The sequence below is a fragment of the Magnolia sinica genome, chromosome 4 (genome assembly GCF_029962835.1).
Source record: "Magnolia sinica isolate HGM2019 chromosome 4, MsV1, whole genome shotgun sequence".
NCBI lineage: Eukaryota > Viridiplantae > Streptophyta > Magnoliopsida > Magnoliales > Magnoliaceae > Magnolia > Magnolia sinica.
The window spans coordinates 23459121-23474993 of NC_080576.1; the positions used below are offsets into that span (position 1 = coordinate 23459121).

The 15873-nt window shown below is 37.3% G+C and overlaps 2 long non-coding RNA genes across 2 annotated transcripts; one reads left to right on the forward strand and one right to left on the reverse strand.

Annotated features, from left to right (window-relative positions):
- Positions 1-3287: 3287 nt before the first annotated feature.
- On the reverse strand, positions 3288-4342 carry LOC131244413 (uncharacterized). Its single transcript, XR_009170271.1, has 3 exons — positions 4056-4342; positions 3596-3707; positions 3288-3358 (listed from the first exon to the last, which is right to left on the reverse strand). It is a non-coding gene; the product is annotated as an uncharacterized LOC131244413 (long non-coding RNA).
- Positions 4343-13545: 9203 nt separating this feature from the next.
- Positions 13546-13790, forward strand: LOC131244414 (uncharacterized). Its single transcript, XR_009170272.1, has 2 exons — positions 13546-13614; positions 13709-13790. It is a non-coding gene; the product is annotated as an uncharacterized LOC131244414 (long non-coding RNA).
- The last annotated feature ends 2083 nt before the right edge of the window (positions 13791-15873 follow it).

Below are 15873 nucleotides of genomic sequence, written 5' to 3' on the forward strand. Positions count from 1 at the left end.
CATAGGTAAGTAATATTTTGATTTTTTGAAAAACCTAAAATTGAAGAGATTACTTGACTTTTACCTACGAAACTTTCCGTAGGTATAAATATAATTTTTCATTCCAACTTTTACCTACAACTATTTTCGTAGGTAAAAAACTGTTTGGGACCGTTACCTACGAAATGTTTCGTAGCTAGAAATAGAATATTTAATTTAGAGTTACCTAAGACCTTTAACTACGAAAGTTTTCGTAGGTAAAAATATAAATTTTCTATACTAATTTTTAACTCATATGAGATTTTTACCTACGACTATTTTCGTAGCTAAAAAACATGTAAGACACTTTTACCTACGAATTGGTGTGTAGCTGAAAATATTATTTTTAACTTGAAGCGTTTACCTACGGCCATTTTTGTAGGAACCTTTCGTAGGTTAAAAACGTACATGAGGCTTTTACTTGCGAAATGTTTCGTAGGTATAAGTATAATTTTTAACTGAGCTAAGCTTTTTACCTACGACTATTTTCGTAGCTAAAAAATGTATAGGACACTTTCACCTACGAAATGTTGCGTAGGTAAAAATATCAATCCTTTGCCTGCCTACGAGATGTTTCGTAGGTAAAAAACGTGGATAATATTAAACTCTTGCTCTTTTTCTTCACCTATTACAATATAGCTCTTCATATTCTTCCTGATATGCACCTGTTATCTAATATATTTCATCATATTCACATTCACATTCACATCCATCTAAACCCACAGATATATACTATAAAAAAATTTTAAACAAATTTCTCAACAACTTATCGTTATGCTTGAGCAATCAATACAAGAATATACAAGTAAAATCATAAAACCAAAGATACTCAACAACTTATAACTTCTATTGAGAAAATAAAGTTCACTAACTTGGAAAACAAAACAAATTGAATCAAGCAACAAGCACAAACACAAGTAAATATGACTAACCATCCAAGTCCAACTAATCCAAGTCATCCAGCATGCACCTATACTGCCCATGAGTATGTGTATCAAAGCCAAGACAGGTGGATGTGCATAGACCAGCATCCATGCATGCATCAGAGGAGGTGTTGAGATGCTTCAAACCATCAATCTGTTTTCATCTCTAAAGGTGTTGTTTGCTCTCTTATTGGATGACAAGCCTTTTCCAAATGGTCAAGAAGAAAGTGACAAAGAAGAAAACCCTCATAACATTTGGGGACTAGGACTGGCTATTGTCAGCGCTATGATTTGCTCTTTGGGGGATGATCCATCTTGTATCGATATTGTGGAGAGCATGATTCCTTACTTTTTCGAGAAATCGTATTTGATATTATTCTATCTTTCCGCACCAGACGTCCCGACTGACGATCATAGCAAGAAGAGAGCCCGAACTCAGAGGGTACTAACCTCTCTAACAGCACTGAGAGAAACAGAGAACACCCTCATGCTTATCTGCATGCTCGTGAAACATCAGCACTCATGGAGTAAAGCCATGAAAGAAATGGATTCACAACTAAGAGAGAGAAGTATTCATCTTTTAGCTTTTATAAGCAAGGGACCTCATCGCATTGGAGAATCTCCACGTAGGACTGCACCTCTCTTATGTCCTCCGATATTAAAAGAGGAGGTCGAATCTAATGGAAGACCACCATCCATTGACAGCAAACATGGTTGGTTTATTCTTTCTGCTCTTGGTTGTGGGTCTGAAGCTCCCATCTCTTCAGTTTCAAGCATGGCCCTGTCTCTCCCAATCAAGGATCGAGCAAATGGAAGAGCTGATTCAATCCATAGAACATACTTCACTGATTCTGTTGCTATACAGATCTACAGAATTGCTTTTCTTCTTTTGAAGTTTGTGTCTGCAAGCTATGGCAGCAGCTAAAAGGGCAGAGGAGGTGGGATTCATTGATCTTGCGCATTTTCCTGAGCTTCCCATGCCTGAGATTCTGCATGGCTTACAGGTAAAATGATAGCATGTGTTCTTCCAGTACCGGTAAGGTTGCATGTGTTAAAATTAATAGGAATGCAGAACGGTTGAAAATACAGTGGCATGGTGCGCTTTTGCACTTAATGTAGTAGCAGTGGACATTAGCTTCTGCCTTAGAGGAAGCAGTTTGAAGAAGTGAGATAACAGGGCAGAAAAGTGGCTATAAGAAGTGGACTACTGTGATGGTTGACCTCCATTTTGAATTGGTGGTGACTCATCCTCACACGTGGCATTCATGTGCATCTATCCATACCATCCCGTAAGAAATGTTGTGTATGGATCATCTCTCTAAAATCACCCTGATCAAGAAATCTTAACCATCCAATTGATGGATGCCAAATGGAGGGTTAAAAGTAAATTGGTGAATGGTCCAAATTCCAAGGGCAAAAAGATGGTTACAGTGATATTCTTAGTATAACTTTTGGTTATGTGGTTCAGAGATTTGAACACTCTGGATTACCTTGAAACTGTCATGTGTATGGTTGAAGAGTCACCACCATTTTTTGTTTCTTTTTTCTTTTTTTTAAATGGTTCTGAATTATCACAGCATCCAGCTCGTAAAAAGTAGTAGCTTTCCAAGTAATGGCTCCACCTCGTAATTACCCAAGTGCTCTTTATTTTGGTTTGTAACCCTTCCATGTCCTTCAATAATGCATAGCTTAAGCAATTTGAGAAACTAATTGCATGCAAATTTTTTTCCCTACTTCTCATGATACATGGTAGAGATTCTAAAATGGAACCAGTTCATAAGAAATGCGTCCAGAAACCAAACTTTTTAAAAACAGCCTTTACTGAATTGTTTCTGGATGCATCAGGACATGAAAAGTCTTCCGATGCAGCCATTCCTTACTATGGGGGCTTATGGTCCAAGTTCTCCAGACCATTGGTCTGATGGGCCACACCATGGATGGGGGACACTAAAATTCTTGAAATTTTAAAGTCCCTAGCCATCCAATATTTTTCCCTGTTTTTTTTTTTTTTTTTTTTCTGAAATTCCATTGTATATTCTCCTAAATGGAGACCATTGATCAAAGTGCAAGGATTTCCAGCAACTCAACATATGTTTCAGAAAGCCTCCATATAAGATAAACTGAGAAATATAGACACAAAGATGGAAAAGAGAAGAAAAGAAAACCAACATCAAAAAATTCCATAGAAAAGAAATTAAATAAATACCAAGGACAGAAAAATTAATTTTTTTTTATTAAAAAAAGGAATATAAATAGAAGAGGCATTGATGAGACGGATGAAGATTCAGAAAAACAAACCAAAGGATTATGATGAATTGACTTTATTGGACAGAAATAAATGCTACGTACATCAATGGGCAACTACCCTTGTTGGCTAATCGTATTCCATCCTTGATGATTTCCTTCACGACCATACCCTATGAAGTGGCAATTCATACACAGTCCAGAAACCCCCAAGAGAAGTAATGGCCAAATGAGGTAGTACATCTGATGAGGAACCAAAAATGGATAGTACACAAGAGTTACAAGGGTAACCAATAAGCATTTAGAATTCCAAACAAAGAAACAATGGTTTACTACCGCATAAATATCTTTTTCGGCTCAAGAAGACAACCATTACTAACTTTCTAGCCAACAAATTTTCAAAGCATTACCGCTTTGAACTGGGATAGGTAGTGGTTGAGCAGTGCATGATCCCCAGCGTTCTTTGCAGCCACGGCACTAAGGGCGCACACACCAGCCTGACCACAGATGAATGTCACATGTCTGCATATACAAAGATGCACACAGTAAGCAGCATGATGATAATAGTGCAATACCCGTCAAGGTCCACCTTAAAACAAAATGCTCCTTCTAGAGGCTCCTTTCACGCACAATCCACAGCATATCCCAAGATCGTTTGTTATTACACCATATAGTCACCCAGGCAATGCATATTTTTATTTTATTTTGAAAGATCAATGCAGAGTTTTTCAATGATTTCTCATACTAAACATTCTTCAGAATCATTTTAGAGATAGCCTGGATATTGTACCTATGCAAAGATTCACATCAATCGAGTAAGATAGGTGAAAGATATACGAAATTAACTAAGAAAAAGATTCACACAAGTACCTTGATTCTCGTGAAGCAGTATCACAAGCCCTCACAATTTCAATGCAGAGATTGAGATCATTCTTGTTCTTGGTGACTTCATATGCTTTGAAAAGTAAGAATGCTGTCCCAAGGGAGCCAGTGTAGAGAGTGAAATCCCTAACACACCGTCCAGCCCGTACCCAAGTCTCCTTCACAATCTGAAAAATAAATAGGTAATGGGAATGATGTAAAGGCAAAAGTCACCAAGCCTTGAAAGTGAATCCATTTTTCAGCACGAACCAATCTCAAGCTTTTTATGTCTGCATTCAACGAAAATGTGACCATCTAAATAAGAGGGTCACTAAGCCTGCAGGCATCAATATGGGTATTTTAATGTGCCATCCTAATTTGTCCTATATATGCCTAAAAGTTGGAAATATGGAGGGATGTTTCAGAATCTAAAGTTTCAAAAATGATGGGATAAAAATAGAGTTTGTGGAATGCAATTTTAGCAATTTTAGTAATGATATGAGTGCAAAGTGAGGAATTAATTAAGATTGATTGCCACAAGGTAACCCAAAATGACCATTTCTGACATCTCGGGTCAATAATTCATGACGACAGAGAGATTGAGAAGAATGTTGCTCATTGAATTAGAGAAGGTAGATGAAAGAGAGATGAGCTTCAGAAGTTTATGTGATCCCTGCATACCAATCAAAATGAAGGGGAGATTTTATAGGACAGCTATCAGATCAGCCATGCTTTTATAGAACAGAATGTTAGACAACAAAATGTTTATATAATGTGTAGCTAAACAAGGATGTTGAGATAGATGAATGGCAAGGCAACGAAGGATGGAATTAGAAGTGAATGCTATGACCGAAGAATGCAATTATTGCAATTTAGAGTCGTAGACTCACTGTAATTTTTGATTACATGGATGACCCAACAGATTGAATTATTGCAATTATGTTCAACTGAACACCCATATATCAAATGCTTTCCACACACACAAGAAATGAATGTAAATATTCAGCTCAATCAAGAGACGAGATTTTTTTAATAACATCATATTCTTGCAATCAACTATGTGCATCCAAACAAATCATCCATGACAAGAATAAAAGCAGCTTGCTTTTCAAGTACAAACCAAAATGGTTTAATAAAGTTCCTTTGCCTCTACTGGACAGGACGGCGGAGCCTCATTCTTGAACAATAACACTCTATTGGAATAACCTCCTCCTTGAACAAAATAAATTGCTGGCATACCAATTAAGCCACATTCTGTTGGTAAGTTTTTTCTTTCTAAAACTGCAATGTAAGCAAATCTGAACATTCTCATGCCATCAAAATGATCCATAAGCCTATATTTAAATTGAGAGCTTTTTTTTTTGTCCATAAGCCTGTATTTAAATCCGAACAAAATAAATTATTCTTCTAATGGGCTGAGCCAAACACAGTTCAATTGAATTGTGCATTCAAATGATCTCCATGTTGAAACCACCTTACACTCAGTTGGAGTCAAAAGAAACATAACTGCATTTTGTGGGCTCTGTCCTCATTATAATAATAGGACACATTTTCATCATTTAAAATTGAGTGAAAAGCTGCACTTGTGGCTATACTAATTTGTGATTTTGGAATTTCTACTCTTAGTAGATTTCCAAAAATCACAAAATGGGGATGTTTTGTGTTGTATTAGGAAAAAACAAAAGACTTCTTTCAAATCCACATGAATATTATTTAACTGTTTTTGGATTTTCTACTAATAGTGTAAGAGTAGAAATCCAAAATCACATATTAATGTTCTCAGAGGCTAAGCCAAACACAAGCTAAACTGATTAATGGTTCCTTTTTTCTTTTCTTTTTTGAAATGTGAGAACACACGCACTCTTACACCCCCATGCACACTTTCAAGAGTACCCCATGGAAAAGTTTCGAAATGAAACACCCAGATCAGAAATTATCCATATCCGATTTTTGTGGCCATCAACATGAGAATCCAAACAAGGGTTTCTCATGAAACAACTGCTGGAGAAAGATAAAACCTAGAACACTTGACGTAGTTTACTAGTTACCTTTCTTTTGTTTTCTTCTCTTTTCTTTCTTTTTTTTTTCTTTTTTTGTATCAAAGTCGCCATTTCTAAATGTGGTAAATGTGTATGAAATCCAAAACAATCATCCAGTGGCGTTGCTTTAATGGACCATATATACCCATAAAAACAACAAAAGACCCATAAAAACAACAGAAAATGAAAAATACCCAGATTATAATTAATCCAGTAACATTATCTCAGCACATTCCAAATACAAAACCCATAAAATGAAGCGGAACAAATTCATAGCAGTAAAACATTAAGTTTCAGTAGATAAAGAGATGTTTGCTCACTACTTTGAGGTTCTAGCCCCACAGGCACCTCCACATGTGGCTATGCATGCTAACTGGGCACGTGCATATGACATCCAGGCCACGTATCAGGTGGAAAACGGTGTAGATTATCCAGCCAAAAGCCAGTCCAGAAAACCACTCAGGCCAGCCACAAATGAACAAAAACATTGGACAGTCATTTTCAAGGCCACCAAATCTGCCTATTCCCGTGCAGCTGACCTGACAGTTGAATAGCTTGAGTTTCTGGCTAGATGATCTACACTGGTTCACACGTGATACATAGATAACATTTGCCAGGTTGGCATGTGGAGCCCCAAATAGAGGTGCATGTGGACTAGTGGAGGATACATGAGGGGTTAGCAAACCTCCAGTCTCAGGTATGCTGATTGAAATTGATTTCATCATGCATTGAGGACATAATGTTCTTGCATGATTACTTGCTGATGACAGGAGATTCAACTTGGCATATAAAGATAATAGATACAAACATCGTCGGAGTCCTTGAAAAGCCCTCATGATGACAGTTATAAACAACAATGTAAAATTCAAAATCAAAGGGCACTTTCTACCAATTATCTTGAAACTAGCACTGATAGTTAACAGTAGAATTAATCCAGTTCAATATCTGCACCATAAAATAAGAGTAATCCACCAAATTTGGCGAATGAATCATTGAAAGATAAATGATAGACAACAAGGAATTATTCCAACAAGAATGTAAAAACATTGGTTGGGTAGAGTAGTACAAAAATATGCACCAACAATTAAAATCTATGTATCTAACAAGTAAGAAAATTTTATTCAATACAAAAATCATTCCATACTTATAGTTTTCTAGTAATAAAAACACTCCAGATGATATCAAGAATTAAGGGTCAAATACGGACAACACAGTAAAACATTTAAGGGATTAAATTCAGTAAGAAATTGATGAAAGGAGTAGTCCATATTCAAAGCAAAGGTCCGGGTGTGGGCTCCACGAATCAAAAGTGAAAACCCAATCAAATCAACAAATCCAGGGAAGTTTATTCAATTGAGAATCCAATGCTAGCCATCTCAACAAAATTCAAGTAAAAACAAACTAAAAATGAAAGAAATTCCAACCACTATTCAAATCACATATGCAAATCTGAAGAGAAACATCACGAAATGGATCTAAGATTGAAGAAATTGCAACCACTATTCAAATCACATATGCTCAAGAAGACTACACCACATAATTTGTAAAATCAGAAATCCCTAATTCTGGTTGGATCCTCAGATCCCCAAAATCCTCAAATCCCTAATTTGTAAAATCAGAAAAACCCCAATTCGGGGTCCACATTCAAATCTGTAAGCCCTAAAATCCCCAAATCCCGAAATGAGGGTCCTCATCAAATCAAAAATCCATAAATTAATAAATCCCCAAATTCCTAAATCGGCATTGAGAGAGAGAGAGAGAGGGACCTCACGTTCGACAAATCCCTGTCAACCGAGCTTCAGAGAGAGAGAGAGCGAGGGCGTGCGTGGGCAGGGTTTAGCTACTGACAGGTTGAGAGAGAGAGAGAGAGAGAGAGAGAGAGAGAGAGAGATTAGGGCGAGAGAGAGGAGAGGGGAACGCGGATTAGTTAGAGAGAGAGAGGGGGAGAGGTTCTTGCTGGACGCTGGACGCCGGTCGCGGATTAGATACAGGTTGAGTAGCGAGTTGGCTACTGAAGTGACGTCACCAATTTCTGTGGGGCCCACTATGATGTATGTGTTGTATCTACACCGTCCATCCATTTTGAGATATTATTTTAGAGCGTGACCCAAAGACTGAGGCAGATAAAAACCTGTAGTCGACCTCACCATAGAAAACACTGGAGAGAGTGATTCCCACCATTGAAACTATCCTAAGGCCCACCATAATTTTTATTTGAAATCCAACCTGTTCAAAAGTTAAAAAAGACATGAAATAAGGTAAAATACAAATATCAGCTTGATCTAAAACTTTGGTGGCCTTTAGAAGTTTTTAACGGTGGGTGTCACTGTCTCCACTGTTTTTTGTGCTGGGGTCCACTGGAGCTCTGGATTTAACTATGGATATTGCTCTAAAATGATCTCTCCAAATGGATGGAAGGTGTGGAGTTAAAACATAGGTGGGGCTCAAAAATGAGAGGTATATAAATATCAGGTGGACCACACCACATGAAAACAATAGTGATTGGATATCCATCGCTAAAATCCTCATAAGGCCCACTGTATTGTTTATTTGGCTTCCAATTTGTTTATTAGGTCATACGGGCCTAGATGAAGGGGAAAAACAAAAATCATCTTGATCCAAAACTTTTATGGGCCCTAGAATCTTTTAAATGGCTGACGCTCATTTAACACTATTTCTTGTAACGTGGTCCATTTCAAATTCGTACATGCCTCATTTTTTGTCTCATGTCATAAGATGATCTTTAAAAATAAATGGATAGCATGGATTAAACACAAACATCAGCTTGATCCTGGGACTTGGATTGGGTAGTGATGGCCCTTACCATGGGGCCCGTCCAGATGTATGTAATTGGTTGCAATGGTAGGTGATTGTACATTTCCTAGTGTTATATCCTACTCGAGATTTTTCATCTCATATCATGACATTAACCAGCAAACATGTGTGATATGGATTTTACAATGCCATTGCAATGGCCCTGCAACGACTTAGTTACACAGTATACCTACTTATATGCTCCATGATGGCTCCACACAGAGAAGAAGTTCGAGGAGTCTACTTGCATCAAAAAATTAAAAAGATAAAAGTACTTAGTTGCAAATCAAATATAGGGCACATACGATAGCCTATAAATGAAGTTAAATGGAAAATGAAAATGGAGGTAAATGAATTGGGAATAAATGACTTACTAGTTGTGTTTGGATGGGAGTACATGAAATGTGTTGGTGCTGTTTTCCAACAGACCGTGGCCAATATAGGGGACTCTTCGATGCCTAAGTCAATATCGAGGTTTTATAGAGTATGGTAGGATCTCCAAAAAAGAAATATTAGTCAAGTATTTAGGGTTTCTCAGTGAACGTATCTTGGATAGTGGGAGGTACCTATATATTTATAAGAGAACCAGAATACAATTTCAGGAGGACTCTCGCCTGATATGTTGGCTGTAATTTGGGATGTCCGTGAGATGAGTGGTTCTCAAGATCGTCGGGATCCGATATTATCCTCTAAAGATCTTAAGTGGGATCTTTTAGGATGTTAAAGGATATCCCAGATCTCGGTGGATGTTCCATCAACACTGTTTCTTGGGGCACACAACAGTGGATGTTCTATCAACACTGTTTCTTGAGGCGGGCACACAATGGTTTTGGATCAAGCTAATGGTTGCGTTGTCCCAAAACCACGTTTGTGTGACAATAATTCAATGTGGCCCACTGATGAGCAAACTTGGCCTGGGCAAGTTCATGATGTGGTATCCCTGATTAATGTCCTGGATCTTCACCATAAATGTATCTTTTAAATAATTTTTTTGAAGGTGACTGAGCAAGACATGGTGGAAACGTTCTTCCGTCCATTCGAGATGTGTGTGAAGTAAGGAGATGAGATGTGTGTGAAGCCAGGAGACGTTAGCAACATCATGTGCTCTTACAACCGTATCAACGGTATCCCCACACGCGTGCGATCCAAAACTCTTATCTCAAACAATATGAGGAGATTGAAATCTTCGCAGGTAATGTTGTTTTATTTATTTATTTTAAACTTTTTTTTAAAAAAAAAAAACAAGAAGTTATATTGGTATTTTCTTATTTCAATCATATAAATGAAAATTGTTTTAAAATATCCACATATAGCTACAAAAATCAATAATTATTAATTTTTTCCACTTAGTTAATTTAACTAGTAAATTTCTACTAGCTATTTTGTTAATCATTGCCTAATATATTAGGCATTTCTTTGCATGATCTAATCATTGTGATTTTTTCAAGAGCATTGCCCATTATTGTATGGAATGAATGGAAAGTCCACGTCAAATATTGGATCATCCAAAATGCTCAAATCAACTAATTGAGAAATTGGGTATGATCTATCCATGATGGGGAATAAGTCCAATGGTCTAGATCAACAAACTATTAGACCTATATATACAAAATTTTAGCACAATTAGGTCATGGGAACTCCCCATGAGGTCAAGCTGTGTGGGCCCCACCATGATGTGTGTAAAACATCAACACCGTGAATTTGATGGGTCCCCTTTAAATTATGGTATATCCCAAAAATCAGCCGTATACGGAACTCCAGTGGGCCATACCATCTAAAATCATGTCAAGACATGCCTAAAACATATAAAAGAACTTGGTGGGCCTCACCTGAAAATTGGATGCGTCTGAAACTTGGTATGACCCCTCATCCAAGTGGCACACACATAATTTATGGGCTGGATTTGTGAACCACATCTCGGTGGGCCCAAAAGATAATGAATGGGCATTAGGATAGTTTCAATGGTGGGAATCACTCTCCCCGCTGTTTTCAGAGCTGGGGTCCACTACAGATTTTTATCTCCCCCATTCTTTGGCTGATGACTTAAAACGATATCTCAAAACGGATGGACGGTGTGGATATAACACGTACATCATAGTGGGGCCCACAGAGCACCGACCAGCATCACTGGCCAAACGGTGTAAAACGCACACTGTGCGCAAACTAAACCCCAAATTCGTTTTCCCGGTCTCGCTCCGATTTTCAGATTACCGAAACGATTTTCCCCCTCTCGCTCTCATTTCTTCCCCCTCTCTCGCTCTCATTTTTGGATTACCGAAACCCTAAAACCCGATTCTAGCTCTCATTTTCTCCCTCTCTTGCTCTCATTTTCGGATTCAAGAAACCCCAAAACTCGATCTCCATTTCGGGCGAGATTCCGTTTCCATTGGGTGCTCATTTCAGAGGTTTTAGTTTCTCATTTTTTGCATCGGAAGGTATGCGATTCGCACCCTCTCCTCTCTCTCTCGCACTCTCTCCCTCTCTCTCTCCGTTTCTCTCTTCCTCTCTCTCTTTCTCCCTCCATCATGTCGAGGTAGACCACACCACAGGAGACAGTAGCGATTGAACGCTGACCATTAAAAACTTCCTAAGGCCCACTGTAATGTTTGTTTGTCATCCAGCCTGTTGATTAGTCACACAGACCTGGATGAAGGGAAAACCCAAATATCAACTTGATCCAAAACTCCTGTAGCCTGGAGAAGTTTTTAATGGTGGGCATTCAATCAGCACTGTTTCCTATGGCGTGGTCTGCATTCAAACACATACATACTTATAATGTATTTTTTGTCAGGAAGATAATATGTCATGTATCTCTACAGATAGAGCTTTGCTAAGCCCACACAAGTGTGGAATAAAGCTAATGCACAGCAAGTTAGGTGTTTCCCAGTGTAATGGTTGTGAAAGATCCACCCCTTCATCTGTTTTTTCAGCTCAGGTTCACCTGCCAAACTTATTGTACAGCTCAAATTGTGGGCCCTACTACTAATCTGCTGTCTAAAGGACATATCTTGATGATTAAAATGAATAATAGTCACTATCCCAATTTAAAGATAAATGGTTAGATGGTAAACATGTCGAGTATTAAGTAGTAGTGTCCATGACGAACATGCCATTGTCCAAAGATAGGTCAATCCTATCATAAAATGGGACACACATATGTTGAATCTGGAAAATTTTTTTTTCGGTAATTACATGTTCATCGTTAGCCCATCCTATTAGTGGTCTGGACTTTGCAGATGCATATGGTTGTTTCAGGTGTGCTTTAATAATCCTCTCTATCTCACCTCCTATTTGGATTTTGTTTTCAAATTATAGGATGAGGGTTTTAGTGTGCTGCCATTCTTTTGACATGGTGCCATGTTGTCACAGGAAGTTCATTCTCATGGGAGCCAAGTTGTCACAGGAAATTCATCCTCATGGGCCTAAGTCATGGACTTGACTAAATTTACGGTAAGTGCTTTCTATTATAAGTGTCATCTGCAAGTCTATTATGCTGGTGCCAGTCCAACTGAAGTGGATCAGTTCTGAATGTCCTTGTGCCGATCTGGCTACCTGTCTCCAACATTTTAGCAATCACCATGGACATGGATTACTTTCAGCTGGGGCTACAATGGACATCAGCACCTGTAAGGTGCAGACGTACTCTCTTTCAGAAGAGCACTTTGTTTTTTCAGTAGCAGTTTCAATGGGAAAGTTGTAGCAGGGGAATTATGCAGTGTTATTGATTGGGTGGAAAAAAGTGGTTTCAGAGATATTGGCATATTACATATGAATTTGGTCTAGAGATATTGGCCATTGCATGCAAGCTTTGAATTAGTTTTGTTGGAATTCTGTTCAATTGTTATTGATTTGAAGCTGTTAATTTCACATAATTATTCTATCATAATGTTCTGTTTTCTTCCACATGAATTTTGTTCACAAGCTGATAAATCAGGTAGTTTGCATGTCCCGCTTTCCGTCCCGAAGCTGGGTAGTCGTGTAGGATTGGTTGATGCTTGTTTAAGTCCTATAACCATGCAAGATTGCAACAATTTTTATTTTAGTTTTCTTTTGGGAATGACAAAGAAGTGAAGATTTTGGTAACTAACATATGAAATATAAGTGGAATGTAAAAGATTTCGAATGTAGTAAACTCACAAGTGAGTTATGAGAGGGTTCATATGCACATGATGAGTGTTGCCAACTCTGTTGCTGGTGAAACAGTTGAGATGGAAATGGCAACTGTAGACTGGTTTCCTTGTCTTTGTAAATAAGACAAGATTAATTCATCCATTCTCTCTCTAAAGCTGCTTGCAAGCAATGTTGATACAGTTCTCCTGCAAATAGAATAGAAAAAAAAATCATGATTTTAAATACCCTTCAATACAACCCAATATGAGCTGAGCCAAATCACAAGTAATGTATCAGTGTTCTACCATTTACAGTAGCCAAGTAATAACTAATGTTTGTGTAATTTGTAATTTCATTGATCTTCTACAACTAGTTGCAGATGAAGAAAGATTTACTGGAATAAATTTATCAGGCCCACGGAGAATGGTAAATTTTGGGGCTGTACTTATAAGTTCTTACTCTAACAATTTTGGGCTTACAGTTCTTTCTTTTTTTATTTGTTTGCAGATGAAAGGCTTAATCTGAATTGCCCAACCTGTGGACCCGACTTCAGATATGGTACATCACAATCAGATTAGTTTGACATCATGATTTCTTATTAATGGGTATTTGTTTGTTAAATTGGAACCATTGATTTTCTTAATTTATCTTCTTTTTTTTTCATATAAACTCTCTAATAGATGTCCAAATCTCATGTAGACACTCTTGGCTTGGAAAGCAAGGTTGCGTGCTAGGGGCCATCGAACAATCCCCACTTCAATTGATGAGCTTTTCCGTGTTGAATATGGACCACTAGATGGTGATGTTTGGTTGGACAAATTAATTTTATTTTAACAGTTTTACTAGGTGAAGTGATGTGGAATATGGTTGGACACATTAATCTCTTGCTTGTATTTTTTCTTTTGGTTTAAGTTAAATTTTGATGCAGTCCATGTGAGCCCCACTTATCTTTTGGTTTCAGAGTTCATTATTGCAATACAGGTACTGCCTCAAAAGTCCTTTGCATTATATGTTACTGTTCATGAAAAATTGATTCATGGTCCTTCTAAATCTGTTGTAACTCCTTTGGAATAATTAGCTAATTGCTTTGGTGCAAGCAGGACATGGAATTACTCAGGCATGATTTTAGGGTATGTCAATTGTTTTTTTTTTTTTTTTGGATGTGGTCACTGAAAATCTTAATTTTTTCAACCCATTTCACAACATTAGCTGGAGCAACTACGCAGAGTGGATGTCATGCAAGAGTGGATTATCTTCTTCAAATTGAACATGATGCAGTTTATTTCTTTGACTTTGATTTAATAAACTGGTGAAAGTTGCATAAGATTTTGAAAGGTTTGGGCATTGTGTCCAAGTAGAGATTTCTTGCATTGATAATTCTTTGAAAATAAAATGTATTGATCTGTTTAGCAGTACAATACTTGATTTATTCTTCAATTTGGTATTGTGCCTTATGGTTAAATTGGCATAAAACTCCCATAAATATTGAGTCAAACCTTTGTTTGGGCATTATTTGGGATTTGTATTTAACATTCTAGGTTACATAAATCTCTATAGGCTCCAAGGATCATTTGCCTATTAGGAATTACTTCTATACCTAATGGTTTCTGTCAGTTTTTATTTAAGGATCATTTGCCTATTAGGAATGATCTGCTGGGTAAGAAATTGGAGCATGGGCAGTTTCCTAGTTTGGCCCTGAACAATTCTCTCAACGCAGCAAAAATTAAAATGGAAATTTTGAACTGAAACATCGAACATGCAACGAATAATTATGGTTGCTACTTTTTGTTCCTATTTTCTACTTTAATATAATCAGTCCCCTTTCTTAAAATTTTTGTCATTAACAATCCACCTGCAATGTAAATTAAAATTAGTTCATCTCATTTTAGTTAAGAGTATTTATGTTTCAGTGATCTTGGTTTATATAAATTATCCATGTCATTGATATAAGAATGTGAACCTTTCATCCATGATTCAAGTTTTTCCCAAGACAAGGTGTGGTTGTGAAAGGATCCAGGGAAATTGTTTTTCATGATTGGTTGAAAGGTCAATTGACATCTCGTCCCATTTTGCTTTGTTGGAAAGCACACATAGTAAAGGTGAAGTGCCTGTTTACTTGTTAGTAAACTTAATTGATGTAGTGTAATTGAAGATTTAACTTAGAATTGGATTCCTGCGAGAACTCTTTTCATGTTTCTAGTCTTGTTGAGTCCGAATCAAGACAGGATCTCCAGCAAGTTTTTTTAAAGAGTCAATCTCCAACGAGTTTTGAAGAGACGCAGCTCAAAATCTTGCCAAGTCGAGTTGGATGATAAGGTAATTAGGTTCTCATTGTCCTTTTTTAAAGTGTAAATCTTACTAATTGTATTCAATATGTGCAGAGAAAAGCAGTTGTCTAGCACGTACTTGGGAACGAACCTGCCGATGTTTACAGAGAAAAGCAGTTGTATAGCACATGACTTTTCCTTTTTGTTTATAACCACCTTTTGAGATGGTTGGCTCAGTTGTTTTTTGTTGCATTGAATGGTTGGTGTAGACAACACATCGTGGTCCAAGATGAAGTCCTAGCCAATAGGTTGGGCCTTATTCCCATCAAAGCTAACCCAAGGCTGTTCGAATATGTTTCAGGTTGACAGTTCGTTGACTTTTTATTTTTATTTTGGCTTTCATTCATTTGAATTGGGCTTATTTGTACATTGATTTTTAAATTATTATTATTATTTTTTAATGTATGTATTAGGTACTTCTTCAAGGTCTTTCTTCAAGGGATTTGATATGTGGAAGGAAGAAACTGTAACGAAGGTAAAAAATCAAAGATAATATGGTTTGCTAAATCTGTTTCAGGCATGTGAATTACTAAAGAA